The 16635-nt window shown below is 39.4% G+C and overlaps 19 non-coding genes across 19 annotated transcripts; 14 read left to right on the top strand and 5 right to left on the bottom strand.

Moving 5' to 3' along the window:
* The first annotated feature begins 864 nt into the window (after positions 1-864).
* Trnav-aac (transfer RNA valine (anticodon AAC)) lies at positions 865-937 on the top strand. The gene has a single exon. It is a non-coding gene; the product is annotated as a tRNA-Val (tRNA).
* A 234-nt stretch (positions 938-1171) lies between these two features.
* On the bottom strand, positions 1172-1245 carry Trnan-guu (transfer RNA asparagine (anticodon GUU)). Its single transcript has one exon. It is a non-coding gene; the product is annotated as a tRNA-Asn (tRNA).
* Positions 1246-1699: 454 nt separating this feature from the next.
* On the top strand, positions 1700-1818 carry LOC143444372 (5S ribosomal RNA). The gene has a single exon (XR_013113724.1). It is a non-coding gene; the product is annotated as a 5S ribosomal RNA (ribosomal RNA).
* A 781-nt stretch (positions 1819-2599) lies between these two features.
* Positions 2600-2672, top strand: Trnat-ugu (transfer RNA threonine (anticodon UGU)). The gene has a single exon. It is a non-coding gene; the product is annotated as a tRNA-Thr (tRNA).
* Positions 2673-4519: 1847 nt separating this feature from the next.
* Trnav-aac (transfer RNA valine (anticodon AAC)) lies at positions 4520-4592 on the top strand. Its single transcript has one exon. It is a non-coding gene; the product is annotated as a tRNA-Val (tRNA).
* A 234-nt stretch (positions 4593-4826) lies between these two features.
* On the bottom strand, positions 4827-4900 carry Trnan-guu (transfer RNA asparagine (anticodon GUU)). The gene has a single exon. It is a non-coding gene; the product is annotated as a tRNA-Asn (tRNA).
* Positions 4901-5354: 454 nt separating this feature from the next.
* On the top strand, positions 5355-5473 carry LOC143444373 (5S ribosomal RNA). The gene has a single exon (XR_013113725.1). It is a non-coding gene; the product is annotated as a 5S ribosomal RNA (ribosomal RNA).
* A 761-nt stretch (positions 5474-6234) lies between these two features.
* Positions 6235-6307, top strand: Trnat-ugu (transfer RNA threonine (anticodon UGU)). Its single transcript has one exon. It is a non-coding gene; the product is annotated as a tRNA-Thr (tRNA).
* A 1847-nt stretch (positions 6308-8154) lies between these two features.
* Trnav-aac (transfer RNA valine (anticodon AAC)) lies at positions 8155-8227 on the top strand. The gene has a single exon. It is a non-coding gene; the product is annotated as a tRNA-Val (tRNA).
* Positions 8228-8461: 234 nt separating this feature from the next.
* Trnan-guu (transfer RNA asparagine (anticodon GUU)) lies at positions 8462-8535 on the bottom strand. Its single transcript has one exon. It is a non-coding gene; the product is annotated as a tRNA-Asn (tRNA).
* A 454-nt stretch (positions 8536-8989) lies between these two features.
* LOC143444374 (5S ribosomal RNA) lies at positions 8990-9108 on the top strand. The gene has a single exon (XR_013113726.1). It is a non-coding gene; the product is annotated as a 5S ribosomal RNA (ribosomal RNA).
* Positions 9109-9909: 801 nt separating this feature from the next.
* Positions 9910-9982, top strand: Trnat-ugu (transfer RNA threonine (anticodon UGU)). The gene has a single exon. It is a non-coding gene; the product is annotated as a tRNA-Thr (tRNA).
* Positions 9983-11829: 1847 nt separating this feature from the next.
* Positions 11830-11902, top strand: Trnav-aac (transfer RNA valine (anticodon AAC)). Its single transcript has one exon. It is a non-coding gene; the product is annotated as a tRNA-Val (tRNA).
* A 234-nt stretch (positions 11903-12136) lies between these two features.
* On the bottom strand, positions 12137-12210 carry Trnan-guu (transfer RNA asparagine (anticodon GUU)). The gene has a single exon. It is a non-coding gene; the product is annotated as a tRNA-Asn (tRNA).
* A 454-nt stretch (positions 12211-12664) lies between these two features.
* Positions 12665-12783, top strand: LOC143444375 (5S ribosomal RNA). Its single transcript, XR_013113727.1, has one exon. It is a non-coding gene; the product is annotated as a 5S ribosomal RNA (ribosomal RNA).
* Positions 12784-13568: 785 nt separating this feature from the next.
* On the top strand, positions 13569-13641 carry Trnat-ugu (transfer RNA threonine (anticodon UGU)). Its single transcript has one exon. It is a non-coding gene; the product is annotated as a tRNA-Thr (tRNA).
* Positions 13642-15488: 1847 nt separating this feature from the next.
* On the top strand, positions 15489-15561 carry Trnav-aac (transfer RNA valine (anticodon AAC)). The gene has a single exon. It is a non-coding gene; the product is annotated as a tRNA-Val (tRNA).
* Positions 15562-15795: 234 nt separating this feature from the next.
* Trnan-guu (transfer RNA asparagine (anticodon GUU)) lies at positions 15796-15869 on the bottom strand. The gene has a single exon. It is a non-coding gene; the product is annotated as a tRNA-Asn (tRNA).
* Positions 15870-16323: 454 nt separating this feature from the next.
* On the top strand, positions 16324-16442 carry LOC143444376 (5S ribosomal RNA). The gene has a single exon (XR_013113728.1). It is a non-coding gene; the product is annotated as a 5S ribosomal RNA (ribosomal RNA).
* The last annotated feature ends 193 nt before the right edge of the window (positions 16443-16635 follow it).

Consider the following 16635-nt stretch of genomic DNA (forward strand, 5'->3'; position numbering starts at 1 on the left):
CTTTTAAATCAAAAAAAATTGATGTAAGAATCCAAGCAATCAATAAAAGGGCACTTCAAAAATGATCGAAATACCTTAGAGTTAACTCTCAAAACAAACAAGTCAAACGTTTTGATGAAATCAGTGAATTGTAACGATTTAAGCCTTAGGTGGTCCGCTTTACCCCGCCCTCCCCTACATTAAATCAAGAAGCTACCATCGCAAAACTACATCATAAACCTACCCTGAACTATGGCTTGCAACGAGACCTAGGTTATGACTGCCTACAGTCTAAATTTGGACAGATTCCATGTGCTGTAGGCCTACTCAGTTTTCTATAACAACTGCCTAAACTTTACAACAACGTTTTAGCTTAAAATTTTAGGACAAATAGGCCTACTCTAAAATACCAAAAATTCAAACCCACACAAAACTTACAACTTAGCCTAGACCTGGAACCAGCTATCGCCAAAACAATAAGAAACTAGTCCACATCGACGTCATATGCGCATTGGACCGGAAATTTTCTTAATTTTTTTAATATGACGCATTGAGTGCGACACGGTAACAATCGCCGTTGTGACGGCTCAAAATCGTCTTTCCATTGGGAAGTGATGCCTTAAGGTCCACAGCTGAATCATGGGCGGATATATGAGAGGCCCCTAAAAAGTTTGAAGCTCGGTTTTAATTCCAACAGTAATGAAGCGCTTTCGTACAAAGAAATGTCCGTTATACATGAAGCACTTTCACGATTTGATTCCGGGAGGAACCAACGCTTGATATACAGCTTTGGAAAAATTGAAACGTTCAAAATATTGATTTCCACTTCACGTAAAAGTAGCGCTTTGAAAATGAAAATAATACAAACTTTCTTTACCTCAACCCGTTCTCGTAGTGTAGCGGTTATCACGTTCGCCTAACACGCGAAAGGTCCCCAGTTCGATCCTGGGCGAGAACATGCTTAAAATTTATTTGCGCAATAAAATATCAGACTTAATGGAAAGAATTCAAATAAAATTCACTTGCTATTTCTATGTTCTTTCGATGTTTTGCTTCGGTGGTGTAAAGGTTATCACGTTCGCCTCACACGTGAAAGTTTTCGAGATAGGTCGAAGAAAACGAAAGGTTAATCTTTTCAAAAAGTTTATAAACCACAAGTATCGTTTTCAAAGTTTCACGTTCAAGAATCTCCAGTCCCTGGGTGGGCTTGAACCACCAACCTTTCGGTTAACAGCCGAACGCGCTAACCGATTGCGCCACAGAGACTTATCTATGCTGATTAATCGTCTTCTTCATTGTAGGATTGGTAATGCAGCAGAAGTAATTTATAAGCCTTATTTGCTTGATTTAAATGATCGAGTTATGTTAAGTTCGAGTTCGCAGCCTTGGCCAATACTAGGCTCTCTTCTAGGCGAAGCCAAACCTTGAAAAACCAAAATACCTAAATTTTTATTCCAACATCGTGACACTTTCTTTAATAATATTTCAAACGTGGCAAACATTTTTATCTCGTTGAAATTTTCTAATGTCTCTTTTGTTCAAGGAATATAGCTTGTCGTCAGCAAAATATTGTTGTTTAAAATGTAGCAAACTGTTATAAAACGTTTTTAACCAATTCATGAATCCATTATATTAATGCACTCATACGACGCCAAAGCACATTAAAGTAGGCATGTATTCAACTGCTCGAATAAAATCGCCGTTTTAGCGAGGGACTTTCGCCTACGACCATACCACGTTGAGTACACCCCATCTCGTCCGATCTGGGAAGTTAAGCAACGTCGGGCCCGGTTAGTACTTGGATGGGTGACCGCCTGGGAATACCGGGTGTTGTAGGCTTTTCGTTATTTTCTAATTTTCCAACGTTTTTGTCTGTATTTTCATTTTCCGGATGAGCTTTTCAAAAGTCAAACTATGTTTTAATTTCTAATCAATATCATTTTTGAACATGTTTTATATTAGATATTTTTATTTTGTAAATACTCTATATATATTTATATTGTTTCCAAATTGAAGACAATCGAGACGAAGATCAGAACGAACAAACATAGTTGGACGAGGTGAATGACGCTGACCCCAACAAATCCGGGATAAGTCACTCACTCACTCACTCACTCACTCACTCACTCACTCACTCACTCACTCACTCAACGGAGTTGTGGACAATGACAAGGGCCCCCACGACGAGGTTTTCAACAGGGTCGGAACCAGTGGGGACGCGCAATCACCACCCAAAACGAAAAACATCGCGGAAGATGCTCAACCCACCTAAACCGAGTGCGCGACATTACCCTAACCTACCTGCCTAATTTTTTAACTATGGGCTGCGTGACCTACTTTTTAAAATCGCATTTGGTCCAGAAAAGAGTTTATTTTATGTGTTCTCCAGCGTATCAGTATAATAAATAGGTTATACGTATCCACTGACCAAAGCGTGATCTGCTACTAGACAGACGCTTTGCCACTAAACCATGGCCCCGTACGTTCATCATTTCTCAGATTGCTCTTGTCAAAGTCGAAGTTTTATTGACCTCATATTGATTAAGCCTGACCAGTTTCACTTGATTAATGTTTTTTTGCAGTTTGCAAAAATATATTATCAGCACACAGTATCGTAGCCGCCTCTATAGCTCAGGGGTTAGAGCACTGGTCTTGTAAACCAGGGGTCGTGAGTTCAATTCTCACTGGAGGCTCTTCTACTTACAACGTTACGTTGTGTTGTCAGCTTGAAATGGAATTTTAGCAAGACACAAAAAACATCAATTTACATGCACAGCATAAAGTCGTCATAATGTTTTCCTCACCATTTTGTGTTTGAAACCAGCGAGAATTTGGCTAACAGTCGATCGAGGTAATCCATCATAAAACTGAGATGTTATTCATGCAATGCGAGCTAGATGTTCAGAATGTTAACGCACAAGTTGCGCTGCACAAGTCTCTCTGACATGTGGTTTCAAGTGCCCGACTCATTGCTTATTTTCAATATTCTCCTTGTAGTTGACTCAATGACATTCGAAAGGAAGCTTTCAGCGCAAATATTTTGCAATAAACTGGTTTCTACTCGCGTTTGGTCACATAATCACAACTTTAAAACATCAATAAATTGAATCTTTCTTCCCCCTGTCGTTCCTCCGTATAGTTTGGGTTATCAGGTTCGTCTAAAGTCTAAAAGAGGTGCAACTGCTATTTTAACCAGTTCACCATACAAGAAGCAGTTGGCACCAACGAATCGTAGCCAATGCGCGGTATCTGGCAACAGCAGTAAAACAAGTTCATCGAAAAAACGTTCTATGAAGAAAGCTAAGGTTTCCAGGTCATCAATGCAGCAGAAGGACACAGTCGATGAAAGTGATAACAACGTAGATGCAGAATGCTTTTACTGCAACAAAATGTATTCCAAATCGTCCGAGAATGATGGGTGGATCCAGTGCTCCAAATGCATGCGATGGGCGCACGAAGCCTGCTCTGGGTGTAATGAAGAAGATGACAACTTTATTTGTGAATTATATTTTTAAAAATTGATGGTGAACTGCGATTACTTTCATAACTACTTCGATTATCATGACAATTTGTAATGAAATTGATTGTGACGTGGAACAAATTGCCTTGTTTACTCAAAACTTACGGTGGTCCACTTTACCCCACACATGTGGGGTAAAGTAGACTATTGGAGGTGCTTTTAAATCAAAAAAAATTGATGTAAGAATCCAAGCAATCAATAAAAGGGCACTTCAAAAATGATCGAAATACCTTAGAGTTAACTCTCAAAACAAACAAGTCAAACGTTTTGATGAAATCAGTGAATTGTAACGATTTAAGCCTTAGGTGGTCCGCTTTACCCCGCCCTCCCCTACATTAAATCAAGAAGCTACCATCGCAAAACTACATCATAAACCTACCCTGAACTATGGCTTGCAACGAGACCTAGGTTATGACTGCCTACAGTCTAAATTTGGACAGATTCCATGTGCTGTAGGCCTACTCAGTTTTCTATAACAACTGCCTAAACTTTACAACAACGTTTTAGCTTAAAATTTTAGGACAAATAGGCCTACTCTAAAATACCAAAAATTCAAACCCACACAAAACTTACAACTTAGCCTAGACCTGGAACCAGCTATCGCCAAAACAATAAGAAACTAGTCCACATCGACGTCATATGCGCATTGGACCGGAAATTTTCTTAATTTTTTTAATATGACGCATTGAGTGCGACACGGTAACAATCGCCGTTGTGACGGCTCAAAATCGTCTTTCCATTGGGAAGTGATGCCTTAAGGTCCACAGCTGAATCATGGGCGGATATATGAGAGGCCCCTAAAAAGTTTGAAGCTCGGTTTTAATTCCAACAGTAATGAAGCGCTTTCGTACAAAGAAATGTCCGTTATACATGAAGCACTTTCACGATTTGATTCCGGGAGGAACCAACGCTTGATATACAGCTTTGGAAAAATTGAAACGTTCAAAATATTGATTTCCACTTCACGTAAAAGTAGCGCTTTGAAAATGAAAATAATACAAACTTTCTTTACCTCAACCCGTTCTCGTAGTGTAGCGGTTATCACGTTCGCCTAACACGCGAAAGGTCCCCAGTTCGATCCTGGGCGAGAACATGCTTAAAATTTATTTGCGCAATAAAATATCAGACTTAATGGAAAGAATTCAAATAAAATTCACTTGCTATTTCTATGTTCTTTCGATGTTTTGCTTCGGTGGTGTAAAGGTTATCACGTTCGCCTCACACGTGAAAGTTTTCGAGATAGGTCGAAGAAAACGAAAGGTTAATCTTTTCAAAAAGTTTATAAACCACAAGTATCGTTTTCAAAGTTTCACGTTCAAGAATCTCCAGTCCCTGGGTGGGCTTGAACCACCAACCTTTCGGTTAACAGCCGAACGCGCTAACCGATTGCGCCACAGAGACTTATCTATGCTGATTAATCGTCTTCTTCATTGTAGGATTGGTAATGCAGCAGAAGTAATTTATAAGCCTTATTTGCTTGATTTAAATGATCGAGTTATGTTAAGTTCGAGTTCGCAGCCTTGGCCAATACTAGGCTCTCTTCTAGGCGAAGCCAAACCTTGAAAAACCAAAATACCTAAATTTTTATTCCAACATCGTGACACTTTCTTTAATAATATTTCAAACGTGGCAAACATTTTTATCTCGTTGAAATTTTCTAATGTCTCTTTTGTTCAAGGAATATAGCTTGTCGTCAGCAAAATATTGTTGTTTAAAATGTAGCAAACTGTTATAAAACGTTTTTAACCAATTCATGAATCCATTATATTAATGCACTCATACGACGCCAAAGCACATTAAAGTAGGCATGTATTCAACTGCTCGAATAAAATCGCCGTTTTAGCGAGGGACTTTCGCCTACGACCATACCACGTTGAGTACACCCCATCTCGTCCGATCTGGGAAGTTAAGCAACGTCGGGCCCGGTTAGTACTTGGATGGGTGACCGCCTGGGAATACCGGGTGTTGTAGGCTTTTCGTTATTTTCTAATTTTCCAACGTTTTTGTCTGTATTTTCATTTTCCGGATGAGCTTTTCAAAAGTCAAACTATGTTTTAATTTCTAATCAATATCATTTTTGAACATGTTTTATATTAGATATTTTTATTTTGTAAATACTCTATATATATTTATATTGTTTCCAAATTGAAGACAATCGAGACGAAGATCAGAACGAACAAACATAGTTGGACGAGGTGAATGACGCTGACCCCAACAAATCCGGGATAAGTCACTCACTCACTCACTCACTCACTCACTCACTCAACGGAGTTGTGGACAATGACAAGGGCCCCCACGACGAGGTTTTCAACAGGGTCGGAACCAGTGGGGACGCGCAATCACCACCTAAAACGGAAAACATCGCGGAAGATGCTCAACCCACCTAAACCGAGTGCGCGACATTACCCTAACCTACCTGCCTAATTTTTTAACTATGGGCTGCGTGACCTACTTTTTAAAATCGCATTTGGTCCAGAAAAGAGTTTATTTTATGTGTTCTCCAGCGTATCAGTATAATAAATAGGTTATACGTATCCACTGACCAAAGCGTGATCTGCTACTAGACAGACGCTTTGCCACTAAACCATGGCCCCGTACGTTCATCATTTCTCAGATTGCTCTTGTCAAAGTCGAAGTTTTATTGACCTCATATTGATTAAGCCTGACCAGTTTCACTTGATTAATGTTTTTTTGCAGTTTGCAAAAATATATTATCAGCACACAGTATCGTAGCCGCCTCTATAGCTCAGGGGTTAGAGCACTGGTCTTGTAAACCAGGGGTCGTGAGTTCAATTCTCACTGGAGGCTCTTCTACTTACAACGTTACGTTGTGTTGTCAGCTTGAAATGGAATTTTAGCAAGACACAAAAAACATCAATTTACATGCACAGCATAAAGTCGTCATAATGTTTTCCTCACCATTTTGTGTTTGAAACCAGCGAGAATTTGGCTAACAGTCGATCGAGGTAATCCATCATAAAACTGAGATGTTATTCATGCAATGCGAGCTAGATGTTCAGAATGTTAACGCACAAGTTGCGCTGCACAAGTCTCTCTGACATGTGGTTTCAAGTGCCCGACTCATTGCTTATTTTCAATATTCTCCTTGTAGTTGACTCAATGACATTCGAAAGGAAGCTTTCAGCGCAAATATTTTGCAATAAACTGGTTTCTACTCGCGTTTGGTCACATAATCACAACTTTAAAACATCAATAAATTGAATCTTTCTTCCCCCTGTCGTTCCTCCGTATAGTTTGGGTTATCAGGTTCGTCTAAAGTCTAAAAGAGGTGCAACTGCTATTTTAACCAGTTCACCATACAAGAAGCAGTTGGCTGCAACGAATCGTAGCCAATGCGCGGTATCTGGCAACAGCAGTAAAACAAGTTCATCGAAAAAGCGTTCTATGAAGAAAGCTAAGGTTTCCAGGTCATCAATGCAGCAGAAGGACACAGTCGATGAAAGTGATAACAACGTAGATGCAGAATGCTTTTACTGCAACAAAATGTATTCCAAATCGTCCGAGAATGATGGGTGGATCCAGTGCTCCAAATGCATGCGATGGGCGCACGAAGCCTGCTCTGGGTGTAATGAAGAAGATGACAACTTTATTTGTGAATTATATTTTTAAAAATTGATGGTGAACTGCGATTACTTTCATAACTACTTCGATTATCATGACAATTTGTAATGAAATTGATTGTGACGTGGAACAAATTGCCTTGTTTACTCAAAACTTACGGTGGTCTACTTTACCCCACACATGTGGGGTAAAGTAGACTATTGGAGGTGCTTTTAAATCAAAAAAAATTTATGTAAGAATCCAAGCAATCAATAAAAGGGCACTTCAAAAATGATCGAAATACCTTAGAGTTAACTCTCAAAACAAACAAGTCAAACGTTTTGATGAAATCAGTGAATTGTAACGATTTAAGCCTTAGGTGGTCCGCTTTACCCCACCCTCCCCTACATTAAATCAAGAAGCTACCATCGCAAAACTACATCATAAACCTACCCTGAACTATGGCTTGCAACGAGACCTAGGTTATGACTGCCTACAGTCTAAATTTGGACAGATTCCATGTGCTGTAGGCCTACTCAGTTTTCTATAACAACTGCCTAAACTTTACAACAACGTTTTAGCTTAAAATTTTAGGACAAATAGGCCTACTCCAAAATACCAAAAATTCAAACCCACACAAAACTTACAACTTAGCCTAGACCTGGAACCAGCTATCGCCAAAACAATAAGAAACTAGTCCACATCGACGTCATATGCGCATTGGACCGGAAATTTTCTTAATTTTTTTAATATGACGCATTGAGTGCGACACGGTAACAATCGCCGTTGTGACGGCTCAAAATCGTCTTTCCATTGGGAAGTGATGCCTTAAGGTCCACAGCTGAATCATGGGCGGATATATGAGAGGCCCCTAAAAAGTTTGAAGCTCGGTTTTAATTCCAACAGTAATGAAGCGCTTTCGTACAAAGAAATGTCCGTTATACATGAAGCACTTTCACGATTTGATTCCGGGAGGAACCAACGCTTGATATACAGCTTTGGAAAAATTGAAACGTTCAAAATATTGATTTCCACTTCACGTAAAAGTAGCGCTTTGAAAATGAAAATAATACAAACTTTCTTTACCTCAACCCGTTCTCGTAGTGTAGCGGTTATCACGTTCGCCTAACACGCGAAAGGTCCCCAGTTCGATCCTGGGCGAGAACATGCTTAAAATTTATTTGCGCAATAAAATATCAGACTTAATGGAAAGAATTCAAATAAAATTCACTTGCTATTTCTATGTTCTTTCGATGTTTTGCTTCGGTGGTGTAAAGGTTATCACGTTCGCCTCACACGTGAAAGTTTTCGAGATAGGTCGAAGAAAACGAAAGGTTAATCTTTTCAAAAAGTTTATAAACCACAAGTATCGTTTTCAAAGTTTCACGTTCAAGAATCTCCAGTCCCTGGGTGGGCTTGAACCACCAACCTTTCGGTTAACAGCCGAACGCGCTAACCGATTGCGCCACAGAGACTTATCTATGCTGATTAATCGTCTTCTTCATTGTAGGATTGGTAATGCAGCAGAAGTAATTTATAAGCCTTATTTGCTTGATTTAAATGATCGAGTTATGTTAAGTTCGAGTTCGCAGCCTTGGCCAATACTAGGCTCTCTTCTAGGCGAAGCCAAACCTTGAAAAACCAAAATACCTAAATTTTTATTCCAACATCGTGACACTTTCTTTAATAATATTTCAAACGTGGCAAACATTTTTATCTCGTTGAAATTTTCTAATGTCTCTTTTGTTCAAGGAATATAGCTTGTCGTCAGCAAAATATTGTTGTTTAAAATGTAGCAAACTGTTATAAAACGTTTTTAACCAATTCATGAATCCATTATATTAATGCACTCATACGACGCCAAAGCACATTAAAGTAGGCATGTATTCAACTGCTCGAATAAAATCGCCGTTTTAGCGAGGGACTTTCGCCTACGACCATACCACGTTGAGTACACCCCATCTCGTCCGATCTGGGAAGTTAAGCAACGTCGGGCCCGGTTAGTACTTGGATGGGTGACCGCCTGGGAATACCGGGTGTTGTAGGCTTTTCGTTATTTTCTAATTTTCCAACGTTTTTGTCTGTATTTTCATTTTCCGGATGAGCTTTTCAAAAGTCAAACTATGTTTTAATTTCTAATCAATATCATTTTTGAACATGTTTTATATTAGATATTTTTATTTTGTAAATACTCTATATATATTTATATTGTTTCCAAATTGAAGACAATCGAGACGAAGATCAGAACGAACAAACATAGTTGGACGAGGTGAATGACGCTGACCCCAACAAATCCGGGATAAGTCACTCACTCACTCACTCACTCACTCACTCACTCACTCACTCACTCACTCACTCACTCACTCACTCACTCACTCAACGGAGTTGTGGACAATGACAAGGGCCCCCACGACGAGGTTTTCAACAGGGTCGGAACCAGTGGGGACGCGCAATCACCACCCAAAACGGAAAACATCGCGGAAGATGCTCAACCCACCTAAACCGAGTGCGCGACATTACCCTAACCTACCTGCCTAATTTTTTAACTATGGGCTGCGTGACCTACTTTTTAAAATCGCATTTGGTCCAGAAAAGAGTTTATTTTATGTGTTCTCCAGCGTATCAGTATAATAAATAGGTTATACGTATCCACTGACCAAAGCGTGATCTGCTACTAGACAGACGCTTTGCCACTAAACCATGGCCCCGTACGTTCATCATTTCTCAGATTGCTCTTGTCAAAGTCGAAGTTTTATTGACCTCATATTGATTAAGCCTGACCAGTTTCACTTGATTAATGTTTTTTTGCAGTTTGCAAAAATATATTATCAGCACACAGTATCGTAGCCGCCTCTATAGCTCAGGGGTTAGAGCACTGGTCTTGTAAACCAGGGGTCGTGAGTTCAATTCTCACTGGAGGCTCTTCTACTTACAACGTTACGTTGTGTTGTCAGCTTGAAATGGAATTTTAGCAAGACACAAAAAACATCAATTTACATGCACAGCATAAAGTCGTCATAATGTTTTCCTCACCATTTTGTGTTTGAAACCAGCGAGAATTTGGCTAACAGTCGATCGAGGTAATCCATCATAAAACTGAGATGTTATTCATGCAATGCGAGCTAGATGTTCAGAATGTTAACGCACAAGTTGCGCTGCACAAGTCTCTCTGACATGTGGTTTCAAGTGCCCGACTCATTGCTTATTTTCAATATTCTCCTTGTAGTTGACTCAATGACATTCGAAAGGAAGCTTTCAGCGCAAATATTTTGCAATAAACTGGTTTCTACTCGCGTTTGGTCACATAATCACAACTTTAAAACATCAATAAATTGAATCTTTCTTCCCCCTGTCGTTCCTCCGTATAGTTTGGGTTATCAGGTTCGTCTAAAGTCTAAAAGAGGTGCAACTGCTATTTTAACCAGTTCACCATACAAGAAGCAGTTGGCTGCAACGAATCGTAGCCAATGCGCGGTATCTGGCAACAGCAGTAAAACAAGTTCATCGAAAAAGCGTTCTATGAAGAAAGCTAAGGTTTCCAGGTCATCAATGCAGCAGAAGGACACAGTCGATGAAAGTGATAACAACGTAGATGCAGAATGCTTTTACTGCAACAAAATGTATTCCAAATCGTCCGAGAATGATGGGTGGATCCAGTGCTCCAAATGCATGCGATGGGCGCACGAAGCCTGCTCTGGGTGTAATGAAGAAGATGACAACTTTATTTGTGAATTATATTTTTAAAAATTGATGGTGAACTGCGATTACTTTCATAACTACTTCGATTATCATGACAATTTGTAATGAAATTGATTGTGACGTGGAACAAATTGCCTTGTTTACTCAAAACTTACGGTGGTCCACTTTACCCCACACATGTGGGGTAAAGTAGACTATTGGAGGTGCTTTTAAATCAAAAAAAATTGATGTAAGAATCCAAGCAATCAATAAAAGGGCACTTCAAAAATGATCGAAATACCTTAGAGTTAACTCTCAAAACAAACAAGTCAAACGTTTTGATGAAATCAGTGAATTGTAACGATTTAAGCCTTAGGTGGTCCGCTTTACCCCGCCCTCCCCTACATTAAATCAAGAAGCTACCATCGCAAAACTACATCATAAACCTACCCTGAACTATGGCTTGCAACGAGACCTAGGTTATGACTGCCTACAGTCTAAATTTGGACAGATTCCATGTGCTGTAGGCCTACTCAGTTTTCTATAACAACTGCCTAAACTTTACAACAACGTTTTAGCTTAAAATTTTAGGACAAATAGGCCTACTCTAAAATACCAAAAATTCAAACCCACACAAAACTTACAACTTAGCCTAGACCTGGAACCAGCTATCGCCAAAACAATAAGAAACTAGTCCACATCGACGTCATATGCGCATTGGACCGGAAATTTTCTTAATTTTTTTAATATGACGCATTGAGTGCGACACGGTAACAATCGCCGTTGTGACGGCTCAAAATCGTCTTTCCATTGGGAAGTGATGCCTTAAGGTCCACAGCTGAATCATGGGCGGATATATGAGAGGCCCCTAAAAAGTTTGAAGCTCGGTTTTAATTCCAACAGTAATGAAGCGCTTTCGTACAAAGAAATGTCCGTTATACATGAAGCACTTTCACGATTTGATTCCGGGAGGAACCAACGCTTGATATACAGCTTTGGAAAAATTGAAACGTTCAAAATATTGATTTCCACTTCACGTAAAAGTAGCGCTTTGAAAATGAAAATAATACAAACTTTCTTTACCTCAACCCGTTCTCGTAGTGTAGCGGTTATCACGTTCGCCTAACACGCGAAAGGTCCCCAGTTCGATCCTGGGCGAGAACATGCTTAAAATTTATTTGCGCAATAAAATATCAGACTTAATGGAAAGAATTCAAATAAAATTCACTTGCTATTTCTATGTTCTTTCGATGTTTTGCTTCGGTGGTGTAAAGGTTATCACGTTCGCCTCACACGTGAAAGTTTTCGAGATAGGTCGAAGAAAACGAAAGGTTAATCTTTTCAAAAAGTTTATAAACCACAAGTATCGTTTTCAAAGTTTCACGTTCAAGAATCTCCAGTCCCTGGGTGGGCTTGAACCACCAACCTTTCGGTTAACAGCCGAACGCGCTAACCGATTGCGCCACAGAGACTTATCTATGCTGATTAATCGTCTTCTTCATTGTAGGATTGGTAATGCAGCAGAAGTAATTTATAAGCCTTATTTGCTTGATTTAAATGATCGAGTTATGTTAAGTTCGAGTTCGCAGCCTTGGCCAATACTAGGCTCTCTTCTAGGCGAAGCCAAACCTTGAAAAACCAAAATACCTAAATTTTTATTCCAACATCGTGACACTTTCTTTAATAATATTTCAAACGTGGCAAACATTTTTATCTCGTTGAAATTTTCTAATGTCTCTTTTGTTCAAGGAATATAGCTTGTCGTCAGCAAAATATTGTTGTTTAAAATGTAGCAAACTGTTATAAAACGTTTTTAACCAATTCATGAATCCATTATATTAATGCACTCATACGACGCCAAAGCACATTAAAGTAGGCATGTATTCAACTGCTCGAATAAAATCGCCGTTTTAGCGAGGGACTTTCGCCTACGACCATACCACGTTGAGTACACCCCATCTCGTCCGATCTGGGAAGTTAAGCAACGTCGGGCCCGGTTAGTACTTGGATGGGTGACCGCCTGGGAATACCGGGTGTTGTAGGCTTTTCGTTATTTTCTAATTTTCCAACGTTTTTGTCTGTATTTTCATTTTCCGGATGAGCTTTTCAAAAGTCAAACTATGTTTTAATTTCTAATCAATATCATTTTTGAACATGTTTTATATTAGATATTTTTATTTTGTAAATACTCTATATATATTTATATTGTTTCCAAATTGAAGACAATCGAGACGAAGATCAGAACGAACAAACATAGTTGGACGAGGTGAATGACGCTGACCCCAACAAATCCGGGATAAGTCACTCACTCACTCACTCACTCACTCACTCACTCACTCACTCACTCACTCACTCACTCAACGGAGTTGTGGACAATGACAAGGGCCCCCACGACGAGGTTTTCAACAGGGTCGGAACCAGTGGGGACGCGCAATCACCACCCAAAACGGAAAACATCGCGGAAGATGCTCAACCCACCTAAACCGAGTGCGCGACATTACCCTAACCTACCTGCCTAATTTTTTAACTATGGGCTGCGTGACCTACTTTTTAAAATCGCATTTGGTCCAGAAAAGAGTTTATTTTATGTGTTCTCCAGCGTATCAGTATAATAAATAGGTTATACGTATCCACTGACCAAAGCGTGATCTGCTACTAGACAGACGCTTTGCCACTAAACCATGGCCCCGTACGTTCATCATTTCTCAGATTGCTCTTGTCAAAGTCGAAGTTTTATTGACCTCATATTGATTAAGCCTGACCAGTTTCACTTGATTAATGTTTTTTTGCAGTTTGCAAAAATATATTATCAGCACACAGTATCGTAGCCGCCTCTATAGCTCAGGGGTTAGAGCACTGGTCTTGTAAACCAGGGGTCGTGAGTTCAATTCTCACTGGAGGCTCTTCTACTTACAACGTTACGTTGTGTTGTCAGCTTGAAATGGAATTTTAGCAAGACACAAAAAACATCAATTTACATGCACAGCATAAAGTCGTCATAATGTTTTCCTCACCATTTTGTGTTTGAAACCAGCGAGAATTTGGCTAACAGTCGATCGAGGTAATCCATCATAAAACTGAGATGTTATTCATGCAATGCGAGCTAGATGTTCAGAATGTTAACGCACAAGTTGCGCTGCACAAGTCTCTCTGACATGTGGTTTCAAGTGCCCGACTCATTGCTTATTTTCAATATTCTCCTTGTAGTTGACTCAATGACATTCGAAAGGAAGCTTTCAGCGCAAATATTTTGCAATAAACTGGTTTCTACTCGCGTTTGGTCACATAATCACAACTTTAAAACATCAATAAATTGAATCTTTCTTCCCCCTGTCGTTCCTCCGTATAGTTTGGGTTATCAGGTTCGTCTAAAGTCTAAAAGAGGTGCAACTGCAATTTTAACCAGTTCACCATACAAGAAGCAGTTGGCTGCAACGAATCGTAGCCAATGCGCGGTATCTGGCAACAGCAGTAAAACAAGTTCATCGAAAAAGCGTTCTATGAAGAAAGCTAAGGTTTCCAGGTCATCAATGCAGCAGAAGGACACAGTCGATGAAAGTGATAACAACGTAGATGCAGAATGCTTTTACTGCAACAAAATGTATTCCAAATCGTCCGAGAATGATGGGTGGATCCAGTGCTCCAAATGCATGCGATGGGCGCACGAAGCCTGCTCTGGGTGTAATGAAGAAGATGACAACTTTATTTGTGAATTATATTTTTAAAAATTGATGGTGAACTGCGATTACTTTCATAACTACTTCGATTATCATGACAATTTGTAATGAAATTGATTGTGACGTGGAACAAATTGCCTTGTTTACTCAAAACTTACGGTGGTCCACTTTACCCCACACATGTGGGGTAAAGTAGACTATTGGAGGTGCTTTTAAATCAAAAAAAATTGATGTAAGAATCCAAGCAATCAATAAAAGGGCACTTCAAAAATGATCGAAATACCTTAGAGTTAACTCTCAAAACAAACAAGTCAAACGTTTTGATGAAATCAGTGAATTGTAACGATTTAAGCCTTAGGTGGTCCGCTTTACCCCGCCCTCCCCTACATTAAATCAAGAAGCTACCATCGCAAAACTACATCATAAACCTACCCTGAACTATGGCTTGCAACGAGACCTAGGTTATGACTGCCTACAGTCTAAATTTGGACAGATTCCATGTGCTGTAGGCCTACTCAGTTTTCTATAACAACTGCCTAAACTTTACAACAACGTTTTAGCTTAAAATTTTAGGACAAATAGGCCTACTCTAAAATACCAAAAATTCAAACCCACACAAAACTTACAACTTAGCCTAGACCTGGAACCAGCTATCGCCAAAACAATAAGAAACTAGTCCACATCGACGTCATATGCGCATTGGACCGGAAATTTTCTTAATTTTTTTAATATGACGCATTGAGTGCGACACGGTAACAATCGCCGTTGTGACGGCTCAAAATCGTCTTTCCATTGGGAAGTGATGCCTTAAGGTCCACAGCTGAATCATGGGCGGATATATGAGAGGCCCCTAAAAAGTTTGAAGCTCGGTTTTAATTCCAACAGTAATGAAGCGCTTTCGTACAAAGAAATGTCCGTTATACATGAAGCACTTTCACGATTTGATTCCGGGAGGAACCAACGCTTGATATACAGCTTTGGAAAAATTGAAACGTTCAAAATATTGATTTCCACTTCACGTAAAAGTAGCGCTTTGAAAATGAAAATAATACAAACTTTCTTTACCTCAACCCGTTCTCGTAGTGTAGCGGTTATCACGTTCGCCTAACACGCGAAAGGTCCCCAGTTCGATCCTGGGCGAGAACATGCTTAAAATTTATTTGCGCAATAAAATATCAGACTTAATGGAAAGAATTCAAATAAAATTCACTTGCTATTTCTATGTTCTTTCGATGTTTTGCTTCGGTGGTGTAAAGGTTATCACGTTCGCCTCACACGTGAAAGTTTTCGAGATAGGTCGAAGAAAACGAAAGGTTAATCTTTTCAAAAAGTTTATAAACCACAAGTATCGTTTTCAAAGTTTCACGTTCAAGAATCTCCAGTCCCTGGGTGGGCTTGAACCACCAACCTTTCGGTTAACAGCCGAACGCGCTAACCGATTGCGCCACAGAGACTTATCTATGCTGATTAATCGTCTTCTTCATTGTAGGATTGGTAATGCAGCAGAAGTAATTTATAAGCCTTATTTGCTTGATTTAAATGATCGAGTTATGTTAAGTTCGAGTTCGCAGCCTTGGCCAATACTAGGCTCTCTTCTAGGCGAAGCCAAACCTTGAAAAACCAAAATACCTAAATTTTTATTCCAACATCGTGACACTTTCTTTAATAATATTTCAAACGTGGCAAACATTTTTATCTCGTTGAAATTTTCTAATGTCTCTTTTGTTCAAGGAATATAGCTTGTCGTCAGCAAAATATTGTTGTTTAAAATGTAGCAAACTGTTATAAAACGTTTTTAACCAATTCATGAATCCATTATATTAATGCACTCATACGACGCCAAAGCACATTAAAGTAGGCATGTATTCAACTGCTCGAATAAAATCGCCGTTTTAGCGAGGGACTTTCGCCTACGACCATACCACGTTGAGTACACCCCATCTCGTCCGATCTGGGAAGTTAAGCAACGTCGGGCCCGGTTAGTACTTGGATGGGTGACCGCCTGGGAATACCGGGTGTTGTAGGCTTTTCGTTATTTTCTAATTTTCCAACGTTTTTGTCTGTATTTTCATTTTCCGGATGAGCTTTTCAAAAGTCAAACTATGTTTTAATTTCTAATCAATATCATTTTTGAACATGTTTTATATTAGATATTTTTATTTTGTAAATACTCTATATATATTTATATTGTTTCCAAATTGAAGACAATCGAGACGAAGA

This window comes from Clavelina lepadiformis, chromosome 1 (assembly GCF_947623445.1).
Source record: "Clavelina lepadiformis chromosome 1, kaClaLepa1.1, whole genome shotgun sequence".
NCBI classification, from domain to species: Eukaryota; Metazoa; Chordata; class Ascidiacea; order Aplousobranchia; family Clavelinidae; genus Clavelina; species Clavelina lepadiformis.